The following is a 13,861-nucleotide window of genomic DNA, read 5'->3' on the forward strand; positions in this document are numbered from 1 at the left end:
AATGTGGCTACCAAGTGGCCAAAGTGGCTACCGAGGTGCTGAATGTGCCAAAGTGGCTACCGAGGTGCCGAATGTGCCAAAGTGGCTACCAAGTGGCCAAAGTGGCTACAGAGGTGCTGAATGTGCCAAAGTGGCTACCAAGTGGCCAAAGTGGCTACCAAGTGGCTACCGAGGTGCTGAATGTGCTAAAGTGGCCAAAGTGGCTACCGAGGTGCCGAATGTGCCAAAGTGGCTACCAAGTGGCCAAAGTGGCTACCGAGTTGCCGAATGTGCTAAAGTGGCTACCAAGTGGTCAAAGTGGCTACCAAGTGGCCAAAGTGGCTACCAATGTGCCGATGCCAATGTGGCTACCAAGTGGCCAAAGTGGCTTCCAAGGTGCTAAATGTGCCAAAGTGGCTACCAAGTGGCCAAAGTGGCTACCGAGGTGCTGAATGTGCCAAAGTGGCTACCAAGTGCCCAAAATGGCTACCGAGGTGCCGATTGTGCCAAATTGGCTACCAAGTGGCTACCGAGGTGCCAAATGTGCCAATGTGGCTACAAAGTGGCTACCGAGGTGCCAAATGTGCCAAAGTTGCTACCGCGTTGCTGAATGTGCTAAAGTGGCTACCAAGTGGCCAATGTGGCTACCAAGTGGCCAAAGTGGCTACCAAGTTGCCGAATGTGCCAAAGTGGCTACCAAGTGGCCAATTTGGCTACCAAGTGGCTACCGAGGTGCCGAATATGCCAATGTGGCTCCCGAGGTGCCGAATGTGCTAAAGTGGCTGCCAAGTGGCTACCGAGGTGCCGAATGTGCCTATGTGGCTACCAAGTGGCCAAAGTGGCTACCAAGTGGCCAAAGTGGCTACCGAGGTGCCGAATGTGCCAAAATTGCTACCAAGTGGCCAATGTGGCTACCAAGTGGCTACCGAGGTGCTGAAGGTGCCAAAGTGGCTACCAAGTGGCCAATGTGGCTAACAAGTGGCCAAAGTGGCTACCGAGGTGCCGAATGTGCCAAAATTGCTACAATGTGGCTACCAAGTGGCTAAAGTGGCTACCGAGGTGCTGAATGTGCCAAAGTGGCTACCAAGTGGCCAAAGTGGCTACCGAGTTGCCGAATGTGCTAAAGTGGCTACCAAGTGGCCACTGTGGCGACCGAGGTGCTGAATGTGCCAAAGTGGCTACCAAGTGGCCAAAGTGGCTACCAAGTGGCCAAAGTGGCTACCGAGGTGCCAAATGTGCCAAAGTGGCTACCAAGTGGCCAAAGTGGCTACCGAGTTGCCGAATGTGCCAAAGTGGCTACCAAGTGGCCAAAGTGGCTACCGAGGTGCCGATTGTGCCAAATTGGCTACCAAGTGGCTACCGAGGTGCCAAATGTGCCAATGTGGCTACAAAGTGGCTACCGAGGTGCCAAATGTGCCAAAGTTGCTACCGCATTGCCGAATGTGCTAAAGTGGCTACCAAGTGGCCAAAGTGGCTACCGAGGTGCCGAATGTGCCAAAATTGCTATCAAGTGGCCAATGTAGCTACCAAGTGGCTATTGAGGTGCTGAAGGTGCCAAAGTGGCTACAAAGTGGCTACCGAGGTGCCGAATTTGCCAATATGGCTACCAAGTGGCAAAAGTGGCTACCGAGTTGCCGAATGTGCTAAAGTGGCTACCAAGTGGCCAAAGTGGCTACCAAGTGGCCAAAGTGGCTACCAAGGTGCCGAATTTGCCAATATGGCTACCAAGTGGCAAAAGTGGCTACCGAGGTGCCGAATGTGCTAAAGTGGCTACCAAGTGGCAAAAGCGGCTACCGAGGTGCTGAATGTGCTAAAGTGGCTACAAAGTGGCTACCGAGGTGCCGAATGTGCCAAAATTGCTACCAAGTGGCCAATGTGGCTACCAAGTGGCTACCGAGGTGCTGAAGGTGCCAAAGTGGCTACCAAGTGGCCAAAGTGGCTACCGAGGTGCCGAATGTGATAAAGTGGCTACCAAGTGGCCAATGTGGCTAACAAGTGGCCAAAGTGGCTACCGAGGTGCCGAATGTGCCAAAATTGCTACAATGTGGCTACCAAGTGGCTAAAGTGGCTACCGAGGTGCTGAATGTGCCAAAGTGGCTACCAAGTGGCCAAAGTGGCTACCGAGTGGCCAAAATGGCTACCAAGTGGCCAAAGTGGCTACCAAGGTGCCGAATTTGCCAATATGGCTACCAAGTGGCAAAAGTGGCTACCGAGGTGCCGAATGTGCTAAAGTGGCTACCAAGTGGCAAAAGCGGCTACCGAGGTGCTGAATGTGCTAAAGTGGCTACAAAGTGGCTACCGAGGTGCCGAATGTGCTAAAGTGGCTACCAAGTGGCCAATGTGGCTACCAAGTCGCCAAAGTGGCTACCGAGGAGCCGAATGTGCCAAAATTGCTACAATGTGGCTACCAAGTGGCTAAAGTGGCTACCAAGGTGCCGAATATGCCAATGTGGCTACCAAGTGGCAAAAGTGGCTACCGAGGTGCCGAATGTGCTAAAGTGGCTACCAAGTGGCAAAAGTGACTACCAAGGTGCCGAATGTGCTAAAGTGGCTACCAAGTGGCCACTGTGGCGACCGAGGTGCTGAATGTGCCAAAGTGGCTACCAAGTGGCCAAAGTGGCTACCAAGTGACAAAAGTGGCTACTGAGTTGCTGAATGTCCCAAAGTGGCTACCAAGTGGCCGCAGTGGCTACCAAGTGGCTACCAAGGTGCCAAATGTGCCAAAGTGGCTACAAAGTGGCTACCGAGGTGCCAAATGTGCCAAAGTGGCTACCGAGTGGCCAAAGTGGCTACCGAGTTGCCGAATGTGCCAAAGTGGCTACCAAGTGGCCAAAGTGGCTACCGAGGTGCCAAATGTGCCAAAGTGGCTACCGCGTTGCCGAATGTGCCAATGTGGCTACCGAGTGGCCAATGTGGCTACCAAGTGGCCAATGTGGTCACCAAGTGGCCAAAGTGGCTACCGAGGTGCTGAATGTGCCAAAGTGGCTACAAAGGTGCCGAATTTGCTAAAGTGACTACCAAGTGGCCAAAGTGGCTACAGATGTGCCGAATGTGCCAAAGTGGCTACCAAGTGGCAAAAGTGGCTACCAAGGTGCCGAATGTGCTAAAGTGACTACCAAGTGGCAAAAGTGGCTACTGAGTTGCTGAATGTGCTAAAGTTGCTACCAAGTGGCAAAAGTGGCTACCGAGGTGCCGAGTGTGGTAAAGTGACTACCAAGTGGCTACCGAGGTGCTGAATGGGCCAAAGTGGCTACCAAGTGGCCAAGGTGGCTACCGAGTTGCTGAATCTGCTAAAGTGGCTACCGAGTGGCCAAAGTGGCTACCAAGTGGCCAATGTGGCTACCATGTGGACAAAGTGGCTACAAAGGTGCCGAATGTGCCAAAGTGGCTACCAAGTGGCCAAAGTGGCTACCGAGTTACCGAATGTGCCAAAGTGGCTACCAAGTGGCCAAAGTGGCTACTGAGGTGCTGAGTGTGCCAAAGTTGCTACCCAGTGGCAAAAGTGGCTACCGAAGTGCCGAGTGTGCCAAAGTGGCTACCAAGTGGCCAAAGTGGCTACCGAGGGGCCGAATGTGTCAAAGTGGCTACCAAGTGGCCAATGTGGCTACCAAGTTGCTACCGAGGTGCGGAATATGCCAATGTGGCTCCCGAGGTGCCGAATGTGCTAAAGTGGCTGCCAAGTGGCTACCGAGGTGCCGAATGTGCCTATGTGGCTACCAAGTGGCCAAAGTGGCTAACGAGGTGCCGAATATGCCAAAATTGCTACCAAGTGGCCAATGTGGCTACCAAGTGTCTACCGAGGTGCTGAAGGTGCCAAAGTGGCTACCAAGTGGCCAAAGTGGCTACCGAGGTGCCGAATGTGCTAAAGTGGCTACCAAGTGGCCACTGTGGCGACCGAGGTGCTGAATGTGCCAAAGTGGCTACCAAGTGGCCATAGTGGCTACCAAGTGACAAAAGTGGCTACTGAGTTGCTGAATGTGCCAAAATTGCTACCAAGTGGCCAATGTGGCTACCAAGTGTCTACCGAGGTGCTGAAGGTGCCAAAGTGGCTACCAAGTGGCCAAAGTGGCTACCGAGGTGCCGAATGTGCTAAAGTGGCTACCAAGTGGCCAATGTGGCTACCAAGTGGCCAAAGTGGCTACCGAGGTGCCGAATGTGCCAAAATTGCTACAATGTGGCTACCCAGTGGCTAAAGTGGCTACCGAGGTGCTGAATGTGCAAAAGTGGCTACCAAGTGGCCAAAGTGGCTACCGAGTTGCTGAATGTGCTAAAGTGGCTACCAAGTGGCCAAAGTGGCTGCCAAGGTGCCGAATATGCCAATGTGGCTACCAAGTGGCAAAAGTGGCTACCGAGGTACCGAATGTGCTAAAGTGGCTACCATGTGGCCACTGTGGCGACCGAGGTGCTGAATGTGCCAAAGTGGCTACCAAGTGGCCAAAGTGGCTACCAAGTGACAAAAGTGGCTACTGAGTTGCTGAATGTGCCAAAGTGGCTACCAAGTGGCCGCAGTGGCTACCAAGTGGCCGCAGTGGCTACCGAGTTGCCGAATGTGCTAAAGTGACTACCAAGTGGCCAAAGAGGCTACAACGTGGCTACCAAGGTGCCAAATGTGCCAAAGTGGCTACAAAGTGGCTACCAAGGTGCCAAATGTGCCAAAGTGGCTACCAAGTGGCCAAAGTGGCTACCGAGTTGCTGAATGTGCCAAAGTGGCTACCAAGTGGCCAAAGTGGCTACCGAGGTGCCGAATGTGCCAAAGTGGCTACCGCGTTGCCGAATGTGCCAATGTGGCTACCGAGTGGCCAATGTGGCTACCAAGTGACCAATGTGGCTACCAAGTGGCCAAAGTGGCTACTGAGGTGATGAATGTGCCAAAGTGGCTACCAAGGTGCCGAATGTGCTAAAGTGACTACCAAGTGGCAAAAGTGGCTACTGAGTTGCTGAATGTGCTAAAGTGGCTACCAAGTGGCAAAAGTGGCTACCGAGGTGCCGAATGTGCTAAAGTGACTACCAAGTGGCTACCGAGGTGCTGAATGGGCCAAAGTGGCTACCAAGTGGCCAAGGTGGCTACCGAGTTGCTGAATCTGCTAAAGTGGCTGCCGAGTGGCCAAAGTGGCTACCAAGTGGCCAATGTGGCTACCATGTGGACAAAGTGGCTACAAAGGTGCCGAATGTGCCAAAGTGGCTACCAAGTGGCCAAAGTGGCTACCGAGTTACCGAATGTGCCAAAGTGGCTACCAAGTGGCCAAAGTGGCTACTGAGGTGCTGAATGTGCCAAAGTTGCTACCCAGTGGCAAAAGTGGCTACCGAAGTGCCGAGTGTGCCAATGTGGCTACCAAGTGGCAAAAGTGGCTACCGAGTTGCCGAATGTCCTAAAGTGGCTACAAAGTGGCTACCAAGTGGCCAAAGTGGCTACCGAGGTGCTGAATGTGCCAAAGTGGCTACCAAGTGGCCAAAGTGGCTACCAAGTTGCCGAATGTGCCAAAGTGGCTACCAAGTGGCCAAAGTGGCTACCGAGGGGCCGAATGTGTCAAAGTGGGTACCAAGTGGCCAATGTGGCTACCAAGTGGCTACCGAGGTGCCGAATATGCCAATGTGGCTTCCGAGGTGCCGAATGTGCCAAAGTGGCTACCAAGTGGCCAAAGTGGCTACCAAGTTGCCGAATGTGCCTATGTGGCTACCAAGTGGCCAAAGTGGCTAACGATGTGCCGAATGTGCCAAAATTGCTACCAAGTGGCCAATGTGGCTACCAAGTGGCTAACAAGGTTCTGAAGGTGCCAAAGTGGCTACCAAGTGGCCAAAGTGGCTACCGAGGTGCCGAATGTGCTAAAGTGGCTACCAAGTGGCCAATGTGGCTACCAAGTGGCCAAAGTGGCTACCGAGGTGCCGAATGTGCCAAAATTGCTACAATGTGGCTAAAGTGGCTACCGAGGTGCTGAATGTGCAAAAGTGGCTACCAAGTGGCCAAAGTGGCTACCGAGTTGCCGAATGTGCTAAAGTGGCTACCAAGTGGCCAAAGTGGCTGCCAAGGTGCCGAATATGCCAATGTGGCTACCAAGTGACAAAAGTGGCTACCGAGGTGCCGAATGTGCTAAAGTGGCTACCAAGTGGCCACTGTGGCGACCGAGGTGCTGAATGTGCCAAAGTGGCTACCAAGTGGCCAAAGTGGCTACCAAGTGACAAAAGTAGCTACTGAGTTGCTGAATGTGCCAAAGTGGCTACCAAGTGGCCGCAGTGGCTACCAAGTGGCCGCAGTGGCTACCAAGTGGCCAAAGTGGCTACCGAGTTGCCGAATGTGCTAAAGTGACTACCAAGTGGCCAAAGAGGCTACAAAGTGGCTACCAAGGTGCCAAAGTGGCTACAAAGTGGCTACCAAGGTGCCAAATGTGCCAAAGTGGCTACCAAGTGGCCAAAGTGGCTACCGAGTTGCTTAATGTGCCAAAGTGGCTACCAAGTGGCCAAAGTGGTTACCGAGGTGCCGAATGTGCCAAAGTGGCTACCGCGTTGCCGAATGTGCCAATGTGGCTACCGAGTGGCCAATGTGGCTACCAAGTGACCAATGTGGCTACCAAGTGGCCAAAGTGGCTACTGAGGTGATGAATGTGCCAAAGTGGCTACAAAGGTGCCGAATTTGCTAAAGTGACTACCAAGTGGCCAAAGTGGCTACAGAGGTGCGGAATGTGCCAAAGTGGCTACCAAGTGGCAAAAGTGGCTACCAAGGTGCCGAATGTGCTAAAGTGACTACCAAGTGGCAAAAGTGGCTACTGAGTTGCTGAATGTGCTAAAGTGGCTGCCAAGTGGCAAAAGTGGCTACCGAGGTGCCGAGTGTGCTAAAGTGACTACCAAGTGGCTACCGAGGTGCTGAATGGGCCAAAGTGGCTACCAAGTGGCCAAGGTGGCTACCGAGTTGCTGAATCTGCTAAAGTGGCTACCAAGTGGCTACCAAGTGGCCAATGTGGCTAACAAGTGTCCAAAGTGGCTACCGAGGTGCTGAATGTGCCAAAGTGGCTACCAAGTGGCCAAAGTGGCTACAGAGGTGCCGAATGTGCCAAAGTGGCTACCAAGTGGCCAAAGTGGCTACTGAGGTGCTGAATGTGCCAAAGTTGCTACCCAGTGGCAAAAGTGGCTACCAAAGTGCCGAGTGTGCCAATGTGGCTAAAAAGTGGCAAAAGTGGCTACCGAGTTGCCGAATGTTCTATAGTGGCTACAAAGTGGCTACCAAGTGGCCAATGTGGCTACAAAGTGGCTACCAAGTGGCCAAAGTGGCTACCGAGGTGCTGAATGTGCCAAAGTGGCTACAGAGGTGCCGAATGTGCCAAAGTGGCTACCTAGTGGCCAAAGTGGCTACCGAGGAGCTGAATGTGCCAAAGTGGCTACCAAGTGGCCAAAGTGGCTACCGAGGAGCTGAATGTGCCAAAGTGGCTACCGAGGTGCCGAATGTGCCAATCTGGCTAACAAGGTGCCGATTATGCCAATGTGGCTACCACGTGGCCAAAGTGGCTACCGAGGTGCTGAATGTACCAAAGTGGCTACCAAGTGGCCAAAGTGGCTACCGAGGTGCCGAATGTGCTAAAATGGCTACCAAGTGGCCAAAGTGGCTACCGAGGTGCTGAATGTGCCAAAGTGGCTAAAAGTGGCTACAGAGGGGCCGAATGTGCCAAAGTGGCTACCAAGTGGCCAAAGTGGCTACCAAGCTGCCGAATATGCCAATGTGGCTACCAAGTGGCAAAAGTGGCTAGCGACGTGCCGAGTGTGCTAAAGTGGCTACCAAGTGGCCAAAGTGGCTACCGCTGAATGTGCCAAAGTGGCTACCAAGTGGCCATATTGGCTACCAAGTGGCCAAATTGGCTACCGAGGTGCCGAATGTGCCAAAGTGGTTACCATGTGGACAAAGTGGCTACAAAGGTGCTGAATGTGCCAAAGTGGCTACCAAGTGGCCAAAGTGGCTACCAAGTGACAAAAGTGGCTACTGAGTTGCTGAATGTGCCAAAGTAGCTACCAAGTGGCCGCAGTGGCTACCAAGTGGCCAAAGTGGCTACTGAGTTGCCGAATGTGCTAAAGTGACTACCAAGTGGCCAAAGAGGCTACAAAGTGGCTACCAAGGTGCCAAATGTGCCAAAGTGGCTACCAAGTGGCCAAAGTGGCTACCGAGTTGCCGAATGTGCCAAAGTGGCTACCAAGTGGCCAAAGTGGCTACCGCGTTGCCGAATGTGCCAATGTGGCTACCGAGTGGCCAATGTGGCTACCAAGTGGCCAAAGTGGCTACCGAGGTGCTGAATGTGCCAAAGTGGCTAAAAAGGTTCCGAATTTGCTAAAGTGACTACCAAGTGGCCAAAGTGGCTACAGAGGTGCCGAATGTGCCAAAGTGGCTACCAAGTGGCAAAAGTGGCTACTGAGTTGCTGAATGTGCCAAAGTGGCTACCAAGTGGCCGCAGTGGCTACCAAGTGGCCGCAGTGGCTACCAAGTGGCCAAAGTGGCTACTGAGTTGCCGAATGTGCTAAAGTGACTACCAAGTGGCCAAAGAGGCTACAAAGTGGCTACCAAGGTGCCAAATGTGCCAAAGTGGCTACAAAGTGGCTACCGAGGTGCCAAATGTGCCAAAGTGGCTACCGAGTGGCCAAAGTGGCTACCGAGTTGCCGAATGTTCCAAAGTGGCTACCAAGTGGCCAAAGTGGCTACCGAGGTGCCAAATGTGCCAAAGTGGCTACCGCGTTGCCGAATGTGCCAATGTGGCTACCGAGTGGCCAATGTGGCTACCAAGTGGCCAATGTGGCTACCGAGGTGCCGAGTGTGCTAAAGTGACTACCAAGTGGCTACCGAGGTGCTGAATGGGGCAAAGTGGCTACCAAGTGGCCAAGGTGGCTACCGAGTTGCTGAATCGGCTAAAGTGGCTATCGAGTGGCCAAAGTGGCTACCAAGTGGCCAATGTGGCTACCATGTGGACAAAGTGGCTACAAAGGTGCCGAATGTGCCAAAGTGGCTACCAAGTGGCCAAAGTGACTACCGAGGTGCCGAGTGTGCTAAAGTGACTACCAAGTGGCTACCGAGGTGCTGAATGGGCCAAAGTGGCTACCAAGTGGCCAAGGTGGCTACCGAGTTACTGAATCGGCTAAAGTGGCTACCGAGTGGCCAAAGTGGCTACCAAGTGGCCAATGTGGCTACCATGTGGACAAAGTGGCTACAAAGGTGCCGAATGTGCCAAAGTGGCTACCAAGTGGCCAAAGTGGCTACTGAGGTGCTGAATGTGCCAAAGTTGCTACCCAGTGGCAAAAGTGGCTACCGAAGTGCCGAGTGTGCCAATGTGGCTACCAAGTGGCAAAAGTGGCTACCGAGTTGCCGAATGTCCTAAAGTGGCTACAAAGTGGCTACCAAGTGGCCAATGTGGCTACCAAGTGGCCAAAGTGGCTACCGAGGTGCTGAATGTGCCAAAGTGGCTACCGAGGTGCCGAATGTGCCAAAGTGGCTACCAAGTGGCCAAAGTGGCTACAGAGGTGCTGAATGTGCCAAAGTGGCTACCAAGTGGCCAAAGTGGCTACCAAGTGGCTACCGAGGTGCTGAATGTGCTAAAGTGGCCAAAGTGGCTACCGAGGTGCCGAATGTGCCAAAGTGGCTACCAAGTGGCCAAAGTGGCTACCGAGTTGCCGAATGTGCTAAAGTAGCTACCAAGTGGTCAAAGTGGCTACCAAGTGGCCAAAGTGGCTACCAATGTGCCGATGCCAATGTGGCTACCAAGTGGCCAAAGTGGCTTCCAAGGTGCTAAATGTGCCAAAGTGGCTACCAAGTGGCCAAAGTGGCTACCGAGGTGCTGAATGTGCCAAAGTGGCTACCAAGTGCCCAAAATGGCTACCGAGGTGCCGATTGTGCCAAATTGGCTACCAAGTGGCTACCGAGGTGCCAAATGTGCCAATGTGGCTACAAAGTGGCTACCGAGGTGCCAAATGTGCCAAAGTTGCTACCGCGTTGCCGAATGTGCTAAAGTGGCTACCAAGTGGCCAATGTGGCTACCAAGTGGCCAAAGTGGCTACCAAGTTGCCGAATGTGCCAAAGTGGCTACCAAGTGGCCAATTTGGCTACCAAGTGGCTACCGAGGTGCCGAATATGCCAATGTGGCTCCCGAGGTGCCGAATGTGCTAAAGTGGCTGCCAAGTGGCTACCGAGGTGCCGAATGTGCCTATGTGGCTACCAAGTGGCCAAAGTGGCTACCAAGTGGCCAAAGTGGCTACCGAGGTGCCGAATGTGCCAAAATTGCTACCAAGTGGCCAATGTGGCTACCAAGTGGCTACCGAGGTGCTGAAGGTGCCAAAGTGGCTACCAAGTGGCCAATGTGGCTAACAAGTGGCCAAAGTGGCTACCGAGGTGCCGAATGTGCCAAAATTGCTACAATGTGGCTACCAAGTGGCTAAAGTGGCTACCGAGGTGCTGAATGTGCCAAAGTGGCTACCAAGTGGCCAAAGTGGCTACCGAGTTGCCGAATGTGCTAAAGTGGCTACCAAGTGGCCACTGTGGCGACCGAGGTGCTGAATGTGCCAAAGTGGCTACCAAGTGGCCAAAGTGGCTACCAAGTGGCCAAAGTGGCTACCGAGGTGCCAAATGTGCCAAAGTGGCTACCAAGTGGCCAAAGTGGCTACCGAGTTGCCGAATGTGCCAAAGTGGCTACCAAGTGGCCAAAGTGGCTACCGAGGTGCCGATTGTGCCAAATTGGCTACCAAGTGGCTACCGAGGTGCCAATGTGGCTACAAAGTGGCTACCGAGGTGCCAAATGTGCCAAAGTTGCTACCGCATTGCCGAATGTGCTAAAGTGGCTACCAAGTGGCCAAAGTGGCTACCGAGGTGCCGAATGTGCCAAAATTGCTATCAAGTGGCCAATGTAGCTACCAAGTGGCTATTGAGGTGCTGAAGGTGCCAAAGTGGCTACAAAGTGGCTACCGAGGTGCCGAATTTGCCAATATGGCTACCAAGTGGCAAAAGTGGCTACCGAGTTGCCGAATGTGCTAAAGTGGCTACCAAGTGGCCAAAGTGGCTACCAAGTGGCCAAAGTGGCTACCAAGGTGCCGAATTTGCCAATATGGCTACCAAGTGGCAAAAGTGGCTACCGAGGTGCCGAATGTGCTAAAGTGGCTACCAAGTGGCAAAAGCGGCTACCGAGGTGCTGAATGTGCTAAAGTGGCTACAAAGTGGCTACCGAGGTGCCGAATGTGCCAAAATTGCTACCAAGTGGCCAATGTGGCTACCAAGTGGCTACCGAGGTGCTGAAGGTGCCAAAGTGGCTACCAAGTGGCCAAAGTGGCTACCGAGGTGCCGAATGTGATAAAGTGGCTACCAAGTGGCCAATGTGGCTAACAAGTGGCCAAAGTGGCTACCGAGGTGCCGAATGTGCCAAAATTGCTACAATGTGGCTACCAAGTGGCTAAAGTGGCTACCGAGGTGCTGAATGTGCCAAAGTGGCTACCAAGTGGCCAAAGTGGCTACCGAGTTGCCGAATGTGCTAAAGTGGCTACCAAGTGGCCACTGTGGCGACCGAGGTGCTGAATGTGCCAAAGTGGCTACCAAGTGGCCAAAGTGGCTACCAAGTGGCCAAAGTGGCTACCGAGGTGCCAAATGTGCCAAAGTGGCTACCAAGTGGCCAAAGTGGCTACCGAGTTGCCGAATGTGCCAAAGTGGCTACCAAGTGGCCAAAGTGGCTACCGAGGTGCCGATTGTGCCAAATTGGCTACCAAGTGGCTACCGAGGTGCCAAATGTGCCAATGTGGCTACAAAGTGGCTACCGAGGTGCCAAATGTGCCAAAGTTGCTACCGCGTTGCCGAATGTGCTAAAGTGGCTACCAAGTGGCCAAAGTGGCTACCGAGGTGCCGAATGTGCCAAAATTGCTACCAAGTGGCCAATGTAGCTACCAAGTGGCTATTGAGGTGCTGAAGGTGCCAAAGTGGCTACAAAGTGGCTACCAAGGTGCCGAATTTGCCAATATGGCTACCAAGTGGCAAAAGTGGCTACCGAGTTGCCGAATGTGCTAAAGTGGCTACCAAGTGGCCAAAGTGGCTACCAAGGTGCCGAATTTGCCAATATGGCTACCAAGTGGCAAAAGTGGCTACCGAGATGCCGAATGTGCTAAAGTGGCTACCAAGTGGCAAAAGCGGCTACTGAGGTGCTGAATGTGCTAAAGTGGCTACAAAGTGGCTACCGAGGTGCCGAATGTGCTAAAGTGGCTACCAAGTGGCCAATGTGGCTGCCAAGTCGCCAAAGTGGCTACCGAGGAGCCGAATGTGCCAAAATTGCTACAATGTGGCTACCAAGTGGCTAAAGTGGCTACCAAGGTGCCGAATATGCCAATGTGGCTACCAAGTGGCAAAAGTGGCTACCGAGGTGCCGAATGTGCTAAAGTGGCTACCAAGTGGCAAAAGTGGCTACCAAGGTGCCGAATGTGCTAAAGTGGCTACCAAGTGGCCACTGTGGCGACCGAGGTGCTGAATGTGCCAAAGTGGCTACCAAGTGGCCAAAGTGGCTACCAAGTGACAAAAGTGGCTACTGAGTTGCTGAATGTGCCAAAGTGGCTACCAAGTGGCCGCAGTGGCTACCAAGTGGCCGCAGTGGCTACCAAGTGGCCAAAGTGGCTACTGAGTTGCCGAATGTAGTAAAGTGACTAACAAGTGGCCAAAGAGGCTACAAAGTGGCTACCAAGGTGCCAAATGTGCCAAAGTGGCTACAAAGTGGCTACCGAGGTGCCAAATGTGCCAAAGTGGCTACCGAGTGGCCAAAGTGGCTACCGAGTTGCCGAATGTGCCAAAGTGGCTACCAAGTGGCCAAAGTGGCTACCGAGGTGCCAAATGTGCCAAAGTGGCTACCGCGTTGCCGAATGTGCCAATGTGGCTACCGAGTGGCCAATGTGGCTACCAAGTGGCCAATGTGGTCACCAAGTGGCCAAAGTGGCTACCGAGGTGCTGAATGTGCCAAAGTGGCTACAAAGGTGCCGAATTTGCTAAAGTGACTACCAAGTGGCCAAAGTGGCTACAGAGGTGCCGAATGTGCCAAAGTGGCTACCAAGTGGCAAAAGTGGCTACCAAGGTGCCGAATGTGCTAAAGTGACTACCAAGTGGCAAAAGTGGCTACTGAGTTGCTGAATGTGCTAAAGTGGCTACCAAGTGGCAAAAGTGGCTACCGAGGTGCCGAGTGTGGTAAAGTGACTACCAAGTGGCTACCGAGGTGCTGAATGGGCCAAAGTGGCTACCAAGTGGCCAAGGTGGCTACCGAGTTGCTGAATCTGCTAAAGTGGCTACCGAGTGGCCAAAGTGGCTACCAAGTGGCCAATGTGGCTACCATGTGGACAAAGTGGCTACAAAGGTGCCGAATGTGCCAAAGTGGCTACCAAGTGGCCAAAGTGGCTACCGAGTTACCGAATGTGCCAAAGTGGCTACCAAGTGGCCAAAGTGGCTACTGAGGTGCTGAGTGTGCCAAAGTTGCTACCCAGTGGCAAAAGTGGCTACCGAAGTGCCGAGTGTGCCAAAGTGGCTACCAAGTGGCCAAAGTGGCTACCGAGGGGCCGAATGTGTCAAAGTGGCTACCAAGTGGCCAATGTGGCTACCAAGTTGCTACCGAGGTGCGGAATATGCCAATGTGGCTCCCGAGGTGCCGAATGTGCTAAAGTGGCTGCCAAGTGGCTACCGAGGTGCCGAATGTGCCTATGTGGCTACCAAGTGGCCAAAGTGGCTAACGAGGTGCCGAATGTGCCAAAATTGCTACCAAGTGGCCAATGTGGCTACCAAGTGTCTACCGAGGTGCTGAAGGTGCCAAAGTGGCTACCAAGTGGCCAAAGTGGCTACCGAGGTGCCGAATGTGCTAAAGTGGCTACCAAGTGGCCAATGTGGCTACCAAGTGGCCAAAGTGGCTAC

General features: G+C 53.4%; 1 protein-coding gene across 1 annotated transcript in view; it reads left to right on the forward strand.

Annotated features, from left to right (window-relative positions):
• Positions 1-13,861, forward strand: part of LOC143766286 (uncharacterized) — a 195,283-nt gene that overhangs the window by 157,961 nt on the left and 23,461 nt on the right. The gene's annotated exons all lie outside the window — the stretch shown is intronic.

The sequence above is a fragment of the Ranitomeya variabilis genome, chromosome 4 (genome assembly GCF_051348905.1).
Source record: "Ranitomeya variabilis isolate aRanVar5 chromosome 4, aRanVar5.hap1, whole genome shotgun sequence".
Taxonomy (NCBI): Eukaryota; Metazoa; Chordata; class Amphibia; order Anura; family Dendrobatidae; genus Ranitomeya; species Ranitomeya variabilis.